Source organism: Panthera leo, chromosome B4, assembly GCF_018350215.1.
Source record: "Panthera leo isolate Ple1 chromosome B4, P.leo_Ple1_pat1.1, whole genome shotgun sequence".
NCBI lineage: Eukaryota > Metazoa > Chordata > Mammalia > Carnivora > Felidae > Panthera > Panthera leo.
In genome coordinates, this window is record NC_056685.1 from 72,339,184 (window position 1) to 72,358,803 (window position 19,620).

Below are 19,620 nucleotides of genomic sequence, written 5' to 3' on the forward strand. Positions count from 1 at the left end.
GACCTAAGTGTGAGACACCTAGAGGACCTTGAAGACCCTAGAGGAGAAAGCAGGCAACAAGCTTTTTGACTTCAGCCACAGCAATTTCTTACTCAACACATCTCCAAAGGCAAGGGAAATAAAAGCAAAAATGAACTATTGGGACCTCATCAAGATAAAAAGCTTCTGCACAGCAAAGGAAATGATCAATAAAACTAAAAGGCAACTGACAGAATGGGAGAAGATATTTGCAAATAAAGAACTTAACCAAACTCAACACCTGAAAAACAATCCAGTGAAGGAGAGGGAAGAAGACATGAATAGACACTTTTCCAAAGAAAACATCCAGATGGCCAACAGACACATGAAACGATGCTCAACATCACTCATCATCAAGGAAATACAAATTAAAACCACATTGAGATACCAGCTCACACCAGTCAGAGTGGCTAAAATTAACAACTCAGGAAACAACAGATGCTGGCAAGGTTGTGGAGAAACATGAACCCTCTTGCACTGTTGGTGGGAATGCAAACTGGTACAGCCACTCTGGAAAACAGTGTGGAGTTTCCTCAAAAAATTAAAAATAGAACTACCCTATAACCCATCAATAGCACTACTAGGAATTAACCCAAGGGATACAGGAGTGCCGATGCATAGTGGCACATGTACCCCAATGTTTATAGCAGCATTTTCAACAATAGCCAAATTATGGAAAGAGTCTAAATGTCCATCAATTGATGAATGGATAAAGAAGATGTGGTTTGTATAGACAATAGAATACTACTTGGCAATGAGAAAGAATGAAATCATGCCATTTGCAGCAATGTGGATGGAACTGGAAGGTATTATGCTGAGTGAAATAAGTCAGTCAGAGAAGGACAGATATCATACGTGTTCACTCATATGTGGAACTTGAGAAACTTAACAGAAGACCATGGGGGAAGGGAAGGGGAAGAATAGTTACAGAGAGGGAGGCAAACCACAAGAGACTCTTAAATACAGAGAACAAACCGAGGGTGGATGGGGGGGGTGCGGGAGAGGGGAAAATGGGTGATGGGCATTGAGGAGGGCACTTGTTGGGATGAGCACTGGGTGTTGTATGTAAACAAATTTGATAATAAATTATATGAAAAAGAAAGAAAGAAAGAAAGAAAGAAAGAAAGAAAGAAAGAAAGAAAGAAAGAGAAAGAAAGAAAGAAAGAAAGAAAGAAAGAAAGAAAGAAAGAAAATGTATATGTTCTAAATGCTCCATCAAAAGACATAGGGTCACAGAATGGATTTAACAAACAAACAAAAAAAGACTCCTCTTTATGTTGCCTACTGGAGACTAACTTCAGACCTAAAGACACATACTGACTAAAAGTGAAGGGATAGAAAATGACTTTCCATGCAAACGGGAAGGTGGGGGTGGGGGGGAAAAAAAAGCCAGGGTAGCAATACTTATGTCAGATAAAATAGACTTTAAAACAAATACTGTAACAAAAACTATAACTGTAACTGTAAAAGAAGGTCATTATGCAATGATAAAGTGATCAATCCAACCAGAACATGTAACAACTGTAAATATCTACACACCAAACAAAGGAGTACCTAAATACAGAAAGTAATTTTTGGCCAATAAAAAGAGAGAAATTGACAGGAATACAATAATAGGAAGAGACTTAAATATTCCTTTTACATCAATAGATAGATCACCCAGGCAAAAAGGTCAATAAGGAAAGAGTGTCTTTGAATAACACATTAGACCATATGACCTTACACTTATATACAGAACATTCCACCCCTCAAAAAACAGAATAAACATTCTTTCAAGTCCACATAGAACATATATCTATATGATAAATCACATATTAGGCCAGAAAATAAGCCTAAATTTAAGAAAGTTGAAATCATATCAAGTATCTTTTCCTACCACAACAGTATGAAGCTAGAAATCAATTACAAGAAAAAACTGGAAAAAACACCACATTGAGGCTAAACAACATGCTACTAAACAACTAATTGGTCAATGAAGAAATCAAAGAGGAAATCAAAAAGTATGTGGAGACAAATGAAAATGAAACAAAATAGTCCAAAATCTTTGGGAAATAGCAAAAGTAATTCTAAAAGGAAAGGTTATAGTTATACAAGCCTACCGCAAAAAATTTTTTTCAATTAATCAATCTGACTTTACCACTAAAGGAGCTAGAGAATAAAGAGAAAATAAAGCCCAAAGTTAGTAGAAGAAAGGAAATAATGAAGACCAGACTAAAAATAAATGACAGAAGACTAAGAAAAAAAAAAAAGAAAAAGAAGGATGGAAGGAAGGAAGGAAGGAAGGAAGGGAAGAAGGGAAGAAATGAAAAGATCAGTGAACTCTAGGTTGGGTTCTCTGAACAGATAAATAAAATTTATGACCATTTAACCAGACTCAGTAGAGGACCCAAATAAATAAAACCAGAATGGAAGGGAAGTAACAACAGACACCACAGATATACAAAGTATTCTAAGAAGCTACCATCAGAATTTATATGACAACAAATTGGACAACCTAGAAGAAATGGATAAGTCCTAGAAACATACAATCTCCCAAAAGGAAATTAATAAGAAGCAGAAAATCTGAACAAATTACTAGTAACAAAATTGAATCAGTAGTCAAATTTCCAAAACAGAAAAACAGAAGTCCCAGACCAGATGAATTCACAATTGCATTCTACCAAACATTTCAAGAAGAGTTTATACCTATTCTCAAAGTATTCCAAAAATAGAAACAGAAGGAAAGTTTCTGAGTACATTCTACAAGGCTAGCATTGCCCAGTACCAAAACCAGACAAAGATACAACAAAAACAGAAAACTACATGCCAGTATCCCTGATGAACATAGATGCAAAAATCCTCAACAAATATTAGCAAACTGAACTTAACAATACATTAAAAGAAACACTCACCGTGATCAAGTGGCATTTATTCTGGAGGTGCAAGAATGGCTCAATATTCACAAATCAATCTACATGATATACCTCATCAACAAAAGGAAGGATAAAAATCATATGATAATCTCAATAGACACGGAAAAAGCATTTGACAAAGTTCAACATCCATTCATAATAAAAACTCTTCAATAAAGTGGGTTTACAGGAAACATACCTCAACATAATAAAGGCTGTCTATGAAAAATCCACAAGTAGCAACATATTCAGTGGTGAAAAACTGAGAGCTCTTGCTCTAAGATTAAGAACAAGATGAGGGTTTCCACTCTCACCACTTTTATTCAAGATAGTACTTGAAGTCCTCACCTCAGCAATCAGATGAGAAAAGGAAATAAAAGGCATCCAAATTGATAAGGGAGAAGTAGATCTGTCATAATTTGCAGATGGCATACTATACATAGAAAACTCTAAAGAATCCACCAAAAAAAAAAAGCAGTAATCAATGAATTCAGTAAAGTTTCAGGATACAAAATTAATATATAGAATTCTGTTGCATTTCTATACACTAACAACAAAGTAGCAGAAAGAGAAGTTAAGAAAACAATTCCATTCACAATTGCACCAAAAAGAATCAAATATCCATGAATAAACTTAAGCAAGGCCTATACTCCAAAAACTGTAAAACATTGATGAAAAATAAAATAAACAATCATAAATTTTTTATGGAACCATGAAATACCTTGAATAGTCAAAGCAATCTTGAAAAAGCAAACAAAACTGAAGGTATCACAATTCCAGACTTCAAGTTATATTATAAAGCTGTAGTGATCAAGACAGTATGGTATTGGCACAAAAATACACACATAGGTCAAAGAAACAGAATAGAAAACCCAGAAATAAAGTCACAATTATATGGCCAGTTAATCTTCGACAAAGAAGGAACATATATATAATGGGAAAAAGTCTCCTCAAGAAATGGTGTTGGGAAAACTGGACAGCTATGTGCAAAAGAATGAAACTGGACCACTTTCTTTCACCATATACAAAAATAAACTCAAAATGGATTAAAGACCTAAATGTGAGACCTGAAACCATAAAAGTACTTGAAAGGGATGCCTTGGTGGCTCAGCTGGTTAAGCATCCAACTCTTGATACCCGCTCAGGTCATGATCTCATAGTCATAAGATCAAGCCCCATGTCGAGCTCTGCATCAAGCATGAAGTCTGCTTGGAATTTTCTTGCTCTCTCTCCTTCTGCCCCTCCTCACACACTCTCTCTCTCTCTCAAAATAAATAAGTAAATATTATTTTAAAACTTAAGAAATCAAAAAGTCCTTGTAGAAAGCACAGGCAGTAATTTCTCTGACATTGGCCATAGCAACTTTTTTCTAGCTAGGTCTCCTGGGGCAAGGGAAACAGAAGCAAAAATAAACTAGTGGAATTACATCAAAATTAAATGCTTCTGCACAGTGAAAAAAACAATCAACAAAACTAAAAGGCAACATATGGAATGGAAGAAGATATTTGCAAATGACACATGTGATAAAGGGTTAGTATCCAAAATATATAAAGAACTTCTAAAATTCAACACTCAAAAAATAAATGACCAGATTAAAAACAGCAGAGGACACAAATAGACATTTTCCAAAGAAGACTTACAGATATCCAACAGACACATGAAAAGATGCTCAACATCACTAGTAATCAGAAAAATATAAACCCAAACTATAATGAGATATGTTCTCACACCTATCAAAAATGGCGAAAACCAACAACACAAGAAACAACGTGTGTTGGCAAGGATGTAGAGGAAAAAAGGACCAAATGTGAGACCTCATGAACTATTGGTAGGAATGCAAACTGGTGCGGCCATTGTGGAAAACAGTACGGAGTTTCCTCAAAAAGTTAAAATAGAATTACCCGATAATCCAGGAATTGCACTACTGGGTATTTACGCCAAAAATACAAAAACAGTAATTCAAAGCAACACATGCATTCCTATGTTTATTGCAGCATTATTTACAAAAGCCAAAATATGAAAAGCAGTCCAAGTGTTCATTGATACATGAATGGATAAAGGAGATGTGGTATATATATATATACAATGCAATACTATTCAGCCATAAAAAGGAATGAAATCTTTCCATTTACAACAACACAGATGGAGCTAGAGAGCATGATGCTAAGCAAAATACGTTAGTGAAAGAAAAATAGCATATGGTTTCACTTATATGTGGAATTTAAGATACAAAACAATGAGCAAAGGAAAAGAGAGAGAGAAACTGAGAAATAGACTCTCACCTATAGAGAAAAAACTGATGGTGGAGGGATGGTTGAAATAGGTAATGGGGATTAAAGGGTACACTTATGATGAATATTGAGTAATATACAGAATTCTTAAATCACTGTATTGTACACCTGAAACCAATATGACACTGTATGTTAACTATACTGGAATTAAAAATGAAAAACTTAATTAAAAAACAAAACACTAATGAAAGAAATTGAAAATGTCACAAACAAATGGAAAGATATTCCATGTTCATGGATTGGAAGAATTAATATCATTAAAATGTCCACACTACTAGGTGCCTGGGTGGCTCAATCAGTGAAGCGTCTGACTTCCGCTCAGCTCATGATCTCACAGTTCGTGGGTTTGAGCCCCGCGTCAGACTCTGTGCTGACAACTCAGAGCCTGGAGCCCGCTTCACATTGTGTCTCCCTCTCTCTCTGCCCCTTCCCTGCTCAGGTGCTCGCTAGCTCTTTCTCTCTCTCTCTCTCTCTCTCTCAAAAATAAACATGAAAACAAAATTTTTTAAATGTCCACACTACTGAAAGCAATCTACATATTTAATACAATTTATATCAAAACACCAATATTTTTCGCAGAACTACAACAAATAATACTAAAATTTGTTTGAAACCACAAAGACTCTGAATAGCTAAAGCAATCTTGAAAGAAGAACAAAAGCTGGAGGTGTCACAATCCTAGATTTCAAGACATACTACAAAGCTATAGTAATAAAAAACATTATGGTACTACCACAAAAATAAACATGTAGATCAATGATACACAATAGAGAGCTCAGAAATGAAACCATGATTATAGTGGTCAATTAATCTATGACAAAGGAGGCAAGAATATACAGCGGGAAAAGAGTCTCTTCAACAAATGATGCTGGGAAAACTGGACAGCTACATGCAAAAGATTGAAACTGGATCACTTTCTTACTCCATACACGAAAATAAATTCAAAATGGATTAAAAAACATAAATGTAAGACCCAACATCATAAAACTCCTAAAAGAAAACATACACAGTAATCTTGGACATCAATCTTAGCAACATTTTCTAGAGATGTCTCCTAAGGCAAAAGAAACAAAAGCAAAAATAAACAATTGGGACTTCACCAAAATAAAAATCTCTTACATAGCTAAGGAAACCATCAACAAAATGCCATGGCAACCTACTAGATGGGAGAAGATATTTACAAATAATATATCTGATGAGATGTTAATACCCAAGTATATAAAGAATGTATACAACTGAATACCAAAAACTAAATAATCTTATTAAGAAATGGGCAGAGGACCTGAACATTTTTCCAAAGAAAACATAGAGATGGCTAACAGACACATGAAAAGATGCTCAACATCACTCATCATCAGGGAAATTCAAATCAACGCCATAATAGGGTATCACCTTACACCTGTCAGAGTGGCTAGAATCAAAAAGATAAGAAATAACAAATGTTGGTGAGGATGTGGACAAAGGGAACTCTCACGCGCTGTTGGTGAGAATGTAAATTGGCGTAGCAACTATAGAAAACGGTGTCAAGGTTCCATAAAAAATAAAAAATAGAAATACTATATGATCCAGTAATTCCACTACTAGGTATTTACCCAAAGAAAATAAAAACACTAATTCAAAAAGATATACCATACCCCTATGTTTATTGCAGCATTATTTATAATAGCCAAGATTTGGAAGCAACCTTAGTGTCCATCAATAGATGAATGGATAAAGAAGATGAGGTGTATGTACAACAGAATATTACTCAGCCATAAAAAGGAATGCCATCTTGCCATTTTCAGCAATATACATGGACCTAGAGGGAATTATGCTAAATGAAATGATCTGATTCATGTATATGTGGAATATAAAAAACAAAACAATAAAGCAGAATCAGATCTATAAATATAGAGATCTGGTTGGCTGCCAGAGGGAGAGGGGGAAGGGGATGGGTAAAATGGGTGAAATGGAGTGAGAGATACAGGCTTCCAGTTAGGGAATGAATAAGTCACAGAAATAAAAGGCACACCATAGGGAATATAGTCACTGATGTTTTAATAGTGTTGTATGTTGACAGGTGGTAGGTACCCTTGTGGGGAGCATAGCACAATGTATAGATTTCTCAAATCAGTTTGTAGTGTACCTGAAAAGAATATAACAATGTATGTCCACTACATTTTTAAAAAATGTGTTGACTGCTTTTATGCTTTCAATAAGGTTTCTGGTCAATAGCGGGGTAGTAGTGATTAATTTTTTGTTGACTTGAAAGTTATATACGGATTTTCGACTGCACAAGGTCTTGGCACCCCTAGCTCCTGTACTGTTCAAGGGCCCAGTGTAATTGGTGGGGGTCAGATAAATACCAGGAACTATGCCAGATGTTTATTTACATTTATCGCACTGCCAACATTTTATTGAAGATAAATGTTAAGTAGCTCTTAAAAAATTATTCCAAAGGAAGTATATGATTATAAAAGCAGTGCAACACGTTGAAAAATCCCAAGCTGCTCACAGAGGCTGGGCGGGAAAACCAAGTCCTACTCTCACCCAGCCCAGCCCACTCCAGAGGTCCCAGGAAGTGTGAGTTGTGGCCATTGGGGTAGTCTTTTTGCCCAAAAGAGACTTCAGAGATTTGGGTTTAATAATTATATTTAGTGTATTAAAGTTACAGGTCATGGATGCCTTGCTGGCTCAGTTGGTTAAGCATCGGACTTTGGCTCAGGTCATGATCTTATAGTTTGTGGGTTCAAGCCCCATGTTGGTCTCTGTCCTGACAGGTAGGAGCCTGGAGTCTGCTTTGGATTCTGTGTCTCCCTCTCTCTATGCCCCTCCCCAACTCACACTCTGTGTCTGTCTCTCCCTCAAAAATAAATAAACATTAAAAAAATAATATAAAATAAAGCTACAGATCAGAAAAGCTACTTCTTTCCTTAAATTTTTTTTAAAGTAGGCTCTATGCCCAGCGTGGAGCTCAACGTGGGGCTTGAACTCACGACCTGAGATCAAGACCTGAGCTGAGATCAAGAGTTGGCTGCTAAATGGACTGAGCCACCCAGGCACACCTCCTTACACTTTTAAGTTCAACCCAAATCCTATTGTTTTCATAAACTTAGCAAATTTCATCACTTTTTAAGGGAAATTTGAATGTCTGGTTTCACTTGCAAACTTAATGAAATGCTTTAAAATATCTGGAAAAGTAGTTATAAACTTAGTTTATTCCAGTTCCTTTTTATGTACTCCAGTTTTCTGACCTACTGAGGCCAAGAGGCCATAAATGAAGGAGTTACAAACTCTCTCTTTCCTGTTCTTCTCTTTATTTTATTTTTCTTATTTTATGATTTTCTTTCCTGCTTTTCTCTTTAAAGGATACCTTTCACAAAGGTATCTTTTGATACCTAACATATTCTCTCTTGTTACCCTTTGTTACTAGGACACTAAATAGAGAGTGGAAAATGGCCAGACCATATATAGAAATAGAATTTTGACCCACAACCTGTAGCAAACAGCCCAGGAAACCAACCCCTTAACTACAATAATCAGACCAGGAAGCCAGACAGGCTTATAGGATGTCAGACTGTTTTATCTCTAGTGACAGTCCAGGAAGCCAAACAATAACCCCTAAAACAATCAGCCCCAAATGGCAGGAACTTGATTAATAACTGACAGGTTTTCTATTTTTACCCTTATATCCAGCTTAGAACCAATCAGAGAAAGCCAAATATGTACCCTAACCAATAACATAAGACGGCCTACTTCTAGTTAGCCTGCCTCCAGCTTTCTCACACCAACCGCCTCCAACGAGCACACCTGAAGCCTTCCTTTTTTTCCACTATAAAGCTTTCTCACTCCTATTTCTACCATTGAGTCTCAGCCAATTGGTAGTGGCCAGCTCCTTTGCTACATAGCAAACTCAGAATAGACTTTACTTGTGCTCTCTTGGTTGGTCTTTGTTTATTTTATGTTACTATCCAATACAAGGTGTTGGGGGAAGTGTTTGCTGGGTGTGTAGGACAAAACACAGTGAAGTGTTACTTTGGCTGACCCCAGCCCTTGAGTCATATTGGGATGGATTGGGGAGGAAGGGTTGGTAATTATAGAAGATGAATCTTCTGGAAGAGTAGATCGGACCACCAGGTGTAAAGCTGTGAACTTAACACAGACGAGTTTTGCCTTGATAGGAAATGGAGAACCTATGAAAGACTTCAGAAGGGAAAACTGGGAGCAAGAATCTCATCTTTGCCACTGGCGAATATTCATTTCCTTTCTGTCTAAACTCTCACCCCTCTGAGATGCTCTTTGAGCTGAGGCACCTTGAGATTCAAGGAGTTTGATAGCAGTTCTCAAAGTAGGGAAGCTGTTTGACAACATTCCCAAGGTAAGGGAAACAGGAGGGTTGACCTCACCTCAGAGACTTCAGATTCCACAAGGCATTCGAGCATAAGTTGGAAGGAAAACAATCCTGGGGTAAAAAGCTGTGGCCATGATGACTTCATTTTATTTGGGGACATGTTTTCCTTTGGTTATGAAACAGATTTTGCAAATGCTCTTAAAAGACTAGCACTTCCATTTTCTACCAGAAAACAAGGTAGATGGCCCTATACACCCCTTGCCCCATTCTTAAAACTGCTCAGTACATGGGATCTTTTATAATGCTGGCATGATTTGATTTATTTTGTCATTTAATCTATTGGGAGGGACCCCTAAGATCACCTCACCCTACCCTTCATTTCTCATTCACTCATGTGGGCACTTTGCTATGATCACACTGCACCAAGAACTCTGAAGCAGATAGACTGTGATCCCTAACCTTGTTCAGCATGGATAAGCATGTTTATGACTACAAAATATCTTGCCATTACGCCCTCTTCTCTCAGTATCACTTGTGGTGAGTCAGAGTGATGAGTCTCTGTTACCAATAAGGAAACCTCATATAAGTTGCCTACTCAGTGGTACCGACCAAGCTGCAAGTGCCAAGCACACCAAGATTTACAGGCTGACCTCACTACTGGGCCTTCTGTCCTCTATTTGTTTTTAAATCGACAAATCATATTTTTACCCTCAGTGTTTTGGGCCCTTTGGAGCAATCAGTATCTACTATTCTGGGGCTCTATCTTCAAAATCAAAATCACAGAGCAACACTTTTTCCAAAACTGGTTAGAAGAGGAGGTGGCAAGCAGTCTAATGAGTACAGTGAAGTAAACAAGGAAAAGAGCAAATCTTGTAGGAAATCCAGCAAGTGGTGGGAGGCTCCTTGTCCCTCATTTCTGCTACGAGAAAGCTGCTGGATGTAACTATGAAAAAAAACTCCATTTTGGTTGTACGTGAAAATAAAAGTAAACATTAAGGAGCAGCTCCCAGGATATTGTTTAAATTGCCCACTTCACTGGGGGCAGTAAGGCAGATACAACACCAGGAGCCTCACTGGGACCCAGAACAAACCATCACATTAATGCTCACCTTCATTAATAATAAGGCAGAGTAACATATTCTTGGGACTTCGATCTTCTTCCCAAGGATAAATCACTTCATTACCATTCTTGTTTTAATATAGGAGATTGCCCTGAAAACCTAGAATAAAAGTTTTCCCAGATAATACTTGTCCATACCAGCTTTTGAAGTTCTATCACTCATTCAATGTGAATAGTAGAATCCCTAACACTTGATGGTGAATTCCTAAGAGGAATGAGTCCTTGCATGTTTCTTTAGAGCTTTCTCCCTGGGTTTTCCTGTTGTATTTACAGCTCTAAACCTTTATAATTTGTTAGCCTCCACAACACCAGAGTATCATTGTTTTCCAAAACTTGTCCTGTTTAACATGTCTATTCATTCACAAGCACCTAATTGATTAATATTAGTTTTTCTGTTTTCTGCCACCTACTGCACCTGATAGAAAGACACAAACCACCTTTAACGTAGCCGAGGAATACAGCCTGGATGACCAGTCTCTTACAAACATTTATTTTCAGTCTCTCTTTTCTCAAGAACTGTCTTGCCATGCTAAACCATCCCAACTAAACCAAATCTTTGTCTTCTGTGAACCAGGGCCTGGGGCAAATTTATTCCCCTACCATCTCTTCCCTTTCTGGGCATTGTAAATGATGAGAGAAAGGAACAGAAACTTTGGGGTATAGTTAGGATTTTAATCTAGTCATCAAAGTATCTCAAGAATATAGTTGACATCACCAAAAATATGTTTTATTAGAGACAACAAATACCTTTAGAATATAACAGAAAGTCACTGAAACAAATGAAGGCAATATTTGTGTACAAGATACTACTGATTATTTTATCTGGATTCCAGGAAGTCCATGTGGGGTATGGGAAAGCAAATAAGATTTAGAAATAGAGGACCTTGGTTCAAATCCTGGATCTGCCATTGACTAGCCCTAGAAGCTTCATCAAGTTGAGAGATGAGTGTACAAATAGACAATGGCCAGGCCATATATAGAAATAAAACTCTGACCCACACCTATAACAACTGGTCCGGGAAACCAACCCTTTATCCACAATAATCATACCAAGAAGCCAACCACACTTGTAGGAAGTCAGACAATCCCTAGTGACAGTCCAGAAAGCTAAACAATGACCCCTAAAACAATCAGTCCCAAATGGCAGGAAATTGATTAATAACTGACAGCTTCTCTAATTTTTACCCCTACATTTAACTTAGGACCGATCAGAGAAAGCCAAATATGTACTCTAACCAACCACATAGGATGCTCCACTTTGGGTTAGCTCACCTCCAGCTTCCCCATACCAACAGCCTTCAATTAGCGCACACACACCTGAAGTCTTCCCATTTTTCCACTATAAAGCTTTCTTACACCTATTTCTGCCTTTAAGTCTCTACCAAAACACAAGTAAACAGTGGCTGACTCCTTTGCTATAGCAAGCTCTGAATAAACAAATTTTGCTTCCTTTCATTTGGTTCATCTTTATCTTCACTAAGTTATTTAACCTCTTAGGCTCTAGCTTCCTAATTCATTAAATGGGGTTATTTGTTCCTAGCAGGCAATGTCACTTTGAAGTCCCTAATGTCTCACACTGGATTCAGTGTGCCAGGCAGTTTAAAAAACCACAGGATGAATACAAGGCATCTTCTTTGAGGTGAGGGTATCAATGTTTAGGGAAGAAATGGCCATATTAAAACAAACACAAGTATGTTATAGAATTGCATGTAAAATGCTAATGAATTTGTAATGGCAAATAACAAAATTCAGAGGAATTTCATACTTTTGTTGAGCTGCTTCATCTAGACCCCTGGGTTATGCCTTTCCTTTTCTCTCTTCATTAGAACTTGGGTGGAAGAGTCTGAGAAGTATTGATATACATTGAAAGTATCTTGCCAGCCTTGAGATTCTACAACAGAGGTTTTCAAAGTGTAGTCTAGGAGGGTTTGAGACCTTTTCAAGATGTCTACAAAGGCAAAACTACTTTTACAATAATACAAACACATTATCTGCCTTTTTACTCTCATTTTCTCGGTATGCAATGGAGTTTCCAGAGGCCACACAACGTGAGATACAGCCGTAGATTGAACACAGGAGCAGTTATGAGCATCCAGCTGCTTTCTATTAAGTCAGACATTAAAAATATAAAACAATGTACTCTTCTCACATTATTTTGAAAAATAGTTATTTTTCATTAAAACATGCGGTGAGCTTATTGTTATTTTGAAATTAAGGAAAAAATTTAATTTCTCAGTTTTGGTTTCTAATACACTAAATATTAATAGATACAAATCACACAAACAGAAGTTTTTTGGGGTTCCCAATACTTTTTTAAGAGTATGAAGGGGTTTGGTGACCAAAAAGTATAAGAATCACTGTTTTATAACAGTAAAATTTTGAATCAGAGCCAACCATGGCATTCACATTTAACTTGGGCAGTACAACTCGAAGTGTGAGGGTGGCAGAAAAGACCAATGCAAACTTTCTCCTCTCAGTGCATGTGAAATCCATCTTCTGGTCAATGTCAAGGCCCCTCACTGAAGCTTGGGCTCCAACACAAGTGCTCTATTGGTGCTTCTGCTCAGACAAACCCCTTATCCCTGACTGATACCTGCTGAGTTCTTGATCTTTATTTCCTAGCTGTCTGTCCTGGGCTGCATGGTTAGATAAAGCCTGGTGTAGTCTCCTCTGTATATCCTGCCACATTAAGCACATATTTGTGTATATATGTTGGATTACAGGCTGTTTTACTTAGAAATTCTGGGGTCCCAAGGGACGAAATGTGACCATTAATATACTGAACTAGCACGCAAAAAGTGGTCAGAACTACAAAACCTGATGCTGTTTAGAGGCTGTCAAAACATAGTGTACGTTGGTCCTACAAGCCATACACAGGGAACAGTCTCATGAAATATATTTCCTTCAAACAAGGAGGACAATGTATTTATTCATTATTGTATCTATAGCAGACCTGGCAGAGAGGAGATGTTCACTAAACAGTTGTTGACTAAACACATGAGTGAATGAATGAATGAATGAATGCCTTAACCTTCCCTGGTATCAGATTTTTCCAGCCAAGAGATTTAGAAAGCATACCTAAGAAAGTAAAATAAGGTTAAAGTGGAAATGACAGTTGATCGTGCAAGATACTAAATCAAGATGGGAAGAGCAGGAGATGTTGGCTTGGTACAATGGCCGAGCGGGTAGAAGTCCTAATTGTGAGCTGAGAGAAAATGTCTTTACTATAGATGTTGCTCCTCTCCACCAATGAAATGAGTCACAGTCCAATATACAGCTACAGGTGGGTTCTGAGGTAAGTTGACACAATGATTTTTTTAAAGGACGTGTAGAGGCCAAAGTAAAAGGCTAATGAAGTGGATCTGGGAAGCTCTTAACCCCCATGTACAAATGCTTTATTGAACAAACTCCTGAGCACATCTGCTGTGTGGTTCTCATGACTGAAACCCACTTGGTCCCTCTCATTGGAAGCAGATCCAACCAAAATGTAGCTTAAGCAGGGCTATCATGATTTAAGCACCTTGTTACTCCCTATTCACGGGAAAATGGTAAAGGAGAGTCTTTCTGGGCATATGGGCACTTTAATTTAAGCTTTTCTCTATCTATCTATCTATCTATCTATCTATCTATCTATCTATCTAATTTTATTTTAGAGAGAGAGAGAGAGTGTGTGTGTGCAAGCAGGAGAGAGAGAGAGACAGAATCTTAAGTAGGCTCCACACTCAGAGCTGAACCCGACATGGGTATTAATCTCATGATCCTGGGATCAGGACCTGAGCCAAAAATCAAGAGTCAGATGCTCAACGAACTGAGCCACCCAGGCTCCCCTGAATTTGGGCTCTCAAACAAACTCTCAAAGGTAAATGCTGACTCTCATTTTCATTCAACCTAAGTGCAAGCAAGAAGTACCAGGGTATGCAGGATATGATTTGACTGCCATTTTTTGACATAGGTTTGTCCATGAAATTAACTTTTGAAAGAACCAGCTTTTGACTTTGCTGACTCACTCTATTATGTCTTTATTTTATATTAAATATATCTTATTGCTATTTTCTTTGAGTTTAGTCTGTATTTTTCCCTACATAATTTCTTCAGTTAGATTCATTTGACAATTCACTCAACAAATTGTGTATATTTTATGGAAGGCATCATTTTACATACAATAGATTTGTGTTGCTTACCTCACTAATTAAAAAACATTTTTTTAATATTTATTCAGTTTTGAGAGAGAGAGAGAGACAGACCATGAGCAGGGGAGGGACAGAGAGAGGGGAGACATAGAATCTGAAGCAGGCTCCAGAGCTGTTGGCACAGAACCCCAACATAGGGCTCAAACTCATGAACCATGAGATAATGACCTGAGCTGAAGTTAGCTGCTTAACCCACTGAGTCACCCAGGCGCCCCTTCAGTAATTTTTTAATATTGGTATTTAAGACCATAATTTCCCTGGCCTTATTAGGAGAAATCTCCCTCATGGATCCAGTCAGCAAAGACTGGGAGAAGTGGCTGTTTTTTAAAATGCCCAATTTTTAAAAAATATAATTTATTGTCAAGTTAGCTAACATACAGTGTATACAGTGTTCTTTGGCTTCAGGAGTAGATTCCCATGATTCATTGCTTACATACCACACTCAGTGCTCATCCCAACAAGTGCTCTTGTCAATGCCCATTACCCATTTTCCCCTCTCTCCCATGACCCGCCCCCCATCAAACCCATCAACCCTCAGTTTGTTCTCTGTATTTAAGAGTCTCTTACAGTTTGCCTCCCTCTCTGTTAAAAACTATTTTTCCCCTTCCCTTCCCCCACGGTCTTTTGTTAAGTTTCTCAAGTTCCACATATGAGGGAAAACATACGATATCTGTCTTTCTCTGACTGACTTATTTCACTTAGCAGTTCCATCCATGTTGTTGCAAATGGAAGGATTTCATTCTTTCTCATTGCCAAGTAGTATTAAATTGTGTATATAAACTACATCTTCTTTATCTAGTCATCAGTTGATGGATATTAGGGCTCTTCCCATAATTTGGCTATTGTTGACAGCACTGCTGTAAACATTGGGGTAAATGTGCCCCTGCGAATCAGCACTCCTGTATCCTTTGAATAAATTCCTAGTAGTGCTATTGCTGGGTCATAGGGTAGTACTATTTTCAATTTTTTGAGGAACCTCCACACTGTTTTCCAGAGTGGCTGCACCAGTTTGCATTCCCACCAACAGTGCAAGAGGGTTCCCATTTCTCCACATCCTTGCCAACATCTGTTGTTTCCTGAGTTGTTAATTTTAGCCATTATGACTGGTGTGAGGTGGTATCTCAATGTGATTTTGATTTGTATTTCCCTGATGATGAACGATGTTGAATATCTTTTCATGTGTCTGTTGGCCATCTGGATGTTTTCTTTGGAAAAGTGTCTATTCATGTCTTCTGCCCATTTCTTCACTGGATTATTTGTTTTTCAGGTGTTGAATTTGATAAGCTCTTTATAGATTTTGGATACTAACGCTTTATCCAATATGCCATTTGCAAATATCTTCTCCCATTCTGTCAGTTGCCTTTTAGTTTTATTGATCATTTCCTTTGCTGTGCAGAAGCTTTTTATCTTGATGAGGACCCAATAGTTCATTTTGCTTTTATTTCCCTTGCCTTTGGAGATGTGTTGAGTAAGAAATTGCTGTGGCTGAAGTCAAAGAGGTTGTTGCTTGCTTTCTCCTCTAGGGTCTTCAAGGTTTCTTGTCTCACACTTAGGTCTTTCATCCATTTTGAGTTTATTTTTGTGTATCATGTAAGAAAGTGGTCCAGTTTCATTCTTCTGCATGTTGCTATCCAGTTCTCCCAACACCATTTGCTAAAGAGACTGTCTTTTCCATTGGATGTTCTTTCCTGCTTTGTCAAAGAAGTTGGCCATACATTTGTGGGTCCAATTCTAGGTTCTCTGTTCTATTCCATTGGTCTACGTGTCTGGTGGTTTGTTTTTGTGTTTTTGTTTGTTTTTCTTTTTCTTTTCTTTTTTTTTTTTCTTTTGCCAACACCATACTGTCTTGATGATTACCACTTTATAGTAGAGGCTAAAGTCCGGGATTGTGATGCATCCTGCCCTGATTTTCTTCTTCAATATTACTTTGGCTATTTGGGGTCTTTTGTGGTTTCATACAGATTTTAGGATTGTTTGTTCTAGCTCAGAGAAGAATGCTGTGCAATTTTGATTGGGATTGCAATGAATGTGTAGACTGCTTTGGGTACTGTTGAACATTTTAGCAGTATTTGTTCTTTCAATCCATGAGCATGGAATGTTTTTCCATTTCTTTGTGTCTTCTTTAATTTCCTTCATAAGCTTTCTATAGTTTTCAGCATACAAATCTTTTACATCTTTGGTTAAGTTTATCCCTAGGTATTTTATCATTCTTGGTGCAATTGAAAATGGGATCAGTTTCTTTATTTCTCTTTCTGATGCTTCATTATTGGTGTATAAGAATGCAACCGATTTCTATACTATGACTTTGTACCCTGTGACTTTGTTTAATTCATGTATCAGTTCTAGGAGTCTTTTGATGGAGTCTTCTGGGTTTTCCATGTAGAGTATCATGTCATTTGCAAAAGTTTGACTTCTTCTTTGCCAATTCCATGCCTTATATTTCATTTTGTTGTCTGATTGCTGATGCTAGGACTTCCACCACTATGTTAAACAACAGTAGTGAGAGTGGACATCCCTGTTGCGTTCCTAATCTGAGGGGGAAAGCTCTCAGTTTTTCCCCATTGAGGATGATATTAACTGTGGGCTTTTCAGTCATGTTAAGGTATGTGCCTTCTATCTTGACTTTCTTGAGGGTTTGTATTAAGAAACAATGCTGTATTTTGTCAAATGTTTTTTTTCTGCATCTATTGATAGGATCATATGGTTCTAATCCTTTCTTCTATTAATATGATGTATCACATTGATTGATTTGCAAATATTGAACCAGCCCTGCAGCCCAGGAAAGAATCCCACTTGAAAATGGTGAATAATTCTTTTTATATGCTGTTTTTTTGTTTATTTTTAATTTTGAAAGAGAGACAGAGCAGGAGTGGGAGAGGGGTACAGAGAGAGGGAGATATAGAATCTGAAGCAGGCTCCAGGTTTTGAGCTGTCAGCACCCCCCCCCCACACACACACACAGATGTGGGGCTTGAACCTATGAGCTGAGAGATCATGACATGAGCTGAAGTGGGATGCTCAATTGACTGAGTCACCCAGGCGCCCCTCTTTTTATATGCTGTTGAATTCTATTTGCTAGTATCTTGTTGAAAATTTTTGCATCCATGTTCATTAGAGATATTGGCCTGTAATTCTCCTTTTTAGTGGGATCTTTGGTTTGGGAATCAAGGTAATGCTGAATTCATAGAATAAGTCCAGGAGGGTTCCTTCCATTTCTATTTTTTTGAAAAGCTTGGGAAGGGTAGGTATTAAGTCTGCTTTAAATGTCTGATAGAATTCCCCTGAGAAGCCATCTGGCCCAGGACTCTTATTTGATGGGAGATTTTTGATAACTGCTTCAATTTCTTTGCTGGTTATGGGTCTGTTCAAATTTTCTATTTCTTCCTGTTTGAGTTTTGGTAGTGTGTGGGTGTCTAGGAATTTGTCCATTTCTTCCAGGTTATCCAGTTTGTTGGCATATAATTTTTTGTAGTATTCTCTAATAATTGTTTGTATTACTGTGGTGTCGGTTGTGATCTCTTTTATTCATGATTTCATCTATTTGGGTTCTATTTTCTTTTTGATAAGTCTGGCTAGGAGTTTATTGATTTTCTTTATTCCTTCAAGAAACCAGTTCTTAGATTCATTGATCTATTCTACTGTTTTGTTTTTTGTTTTCTTTTTGTTTTTTGGTTTCTATATTGTTTATTTCTGCTCTAATCTTTATTATTTCTCTTCTGCTGGCTTTGGGGTTTCTTTGCCTCTCTACTTCTAGTTCCTTCAGGTGTTAGGTTAGGTTTTGTATTTGGCATTTTTCTTATTTCTTGAGATAGGCCTGGATTGCGATGCATTTTCCTCTTAAGAATGTATTTGCTCTATCCCAAAGGGTTTGGATTATTGTATTTTCATTTTAATTTTCTTCCATATATTTTTTAATTTCTTATTTAATTTCCTGGTTGACCCATTCATTCTTTAGTGGGATGTTCTTTAACCTCCATGCATTTGGAGGCTTTCCAAATTTTTTCTTGTGGTTGATTTCAAGTTTCATAGCATTATGATCTGAAAATATGTGTGGTATGATCTCAATTCTTTTATATTTATTGAGGGATGTTTTATGACCCAGTATGTGATCTATCTTGGAGAATTTTCCATGTGCACCAGAGAAGAATGTATATTCTGCTGCTTTTGGATGAAAGGTTCTGAATATACCTATCAAATCCTTCTGATCCAGTATATCATTCAAGGCCATTGTTTTATTTATTTTCTGCCTAGATGATCTGTCCATTGATGTAAGTGGAGTATTAAAATCCCCTGACATTACTGTATTCTTATCAATAAGAATGTTTGTGTTTGTGATTAATTAATATATTTGGTGGTCTAAGTTGGGGGCATAAACATTTACAATTGTTAGCTCTTCTTGATGGACAGACAGCATAATTATTATATAATGCCCTTCTTCATCTCTTGTTACAGGCTTTAGTTTAAAATGTAGTTTGTCTGATATAAATATAGCTACTCCAGCTTTCTTTTGACTTCTAGTAGCATGATAGATGGTTCTCCATCCCCTCACTTTCAATCTGAAGGTGTCCTCAGGTCGAAAATGAGACTCTTGTAGATAACATATATAGATGGATCTTGGTGTTTTAGCCATTCTGATACCCTATGTCTTTTTCATTGGGGCATTTAGTCTATTTACATTCAGAGTTATTATTGAAATATATGGATTTATTGTCATTGTGTTATGTGTAGGTTTAATGCTTCTGGTGATGTCTCTGATCCTTTGTAGTCTTTGCACACTCAC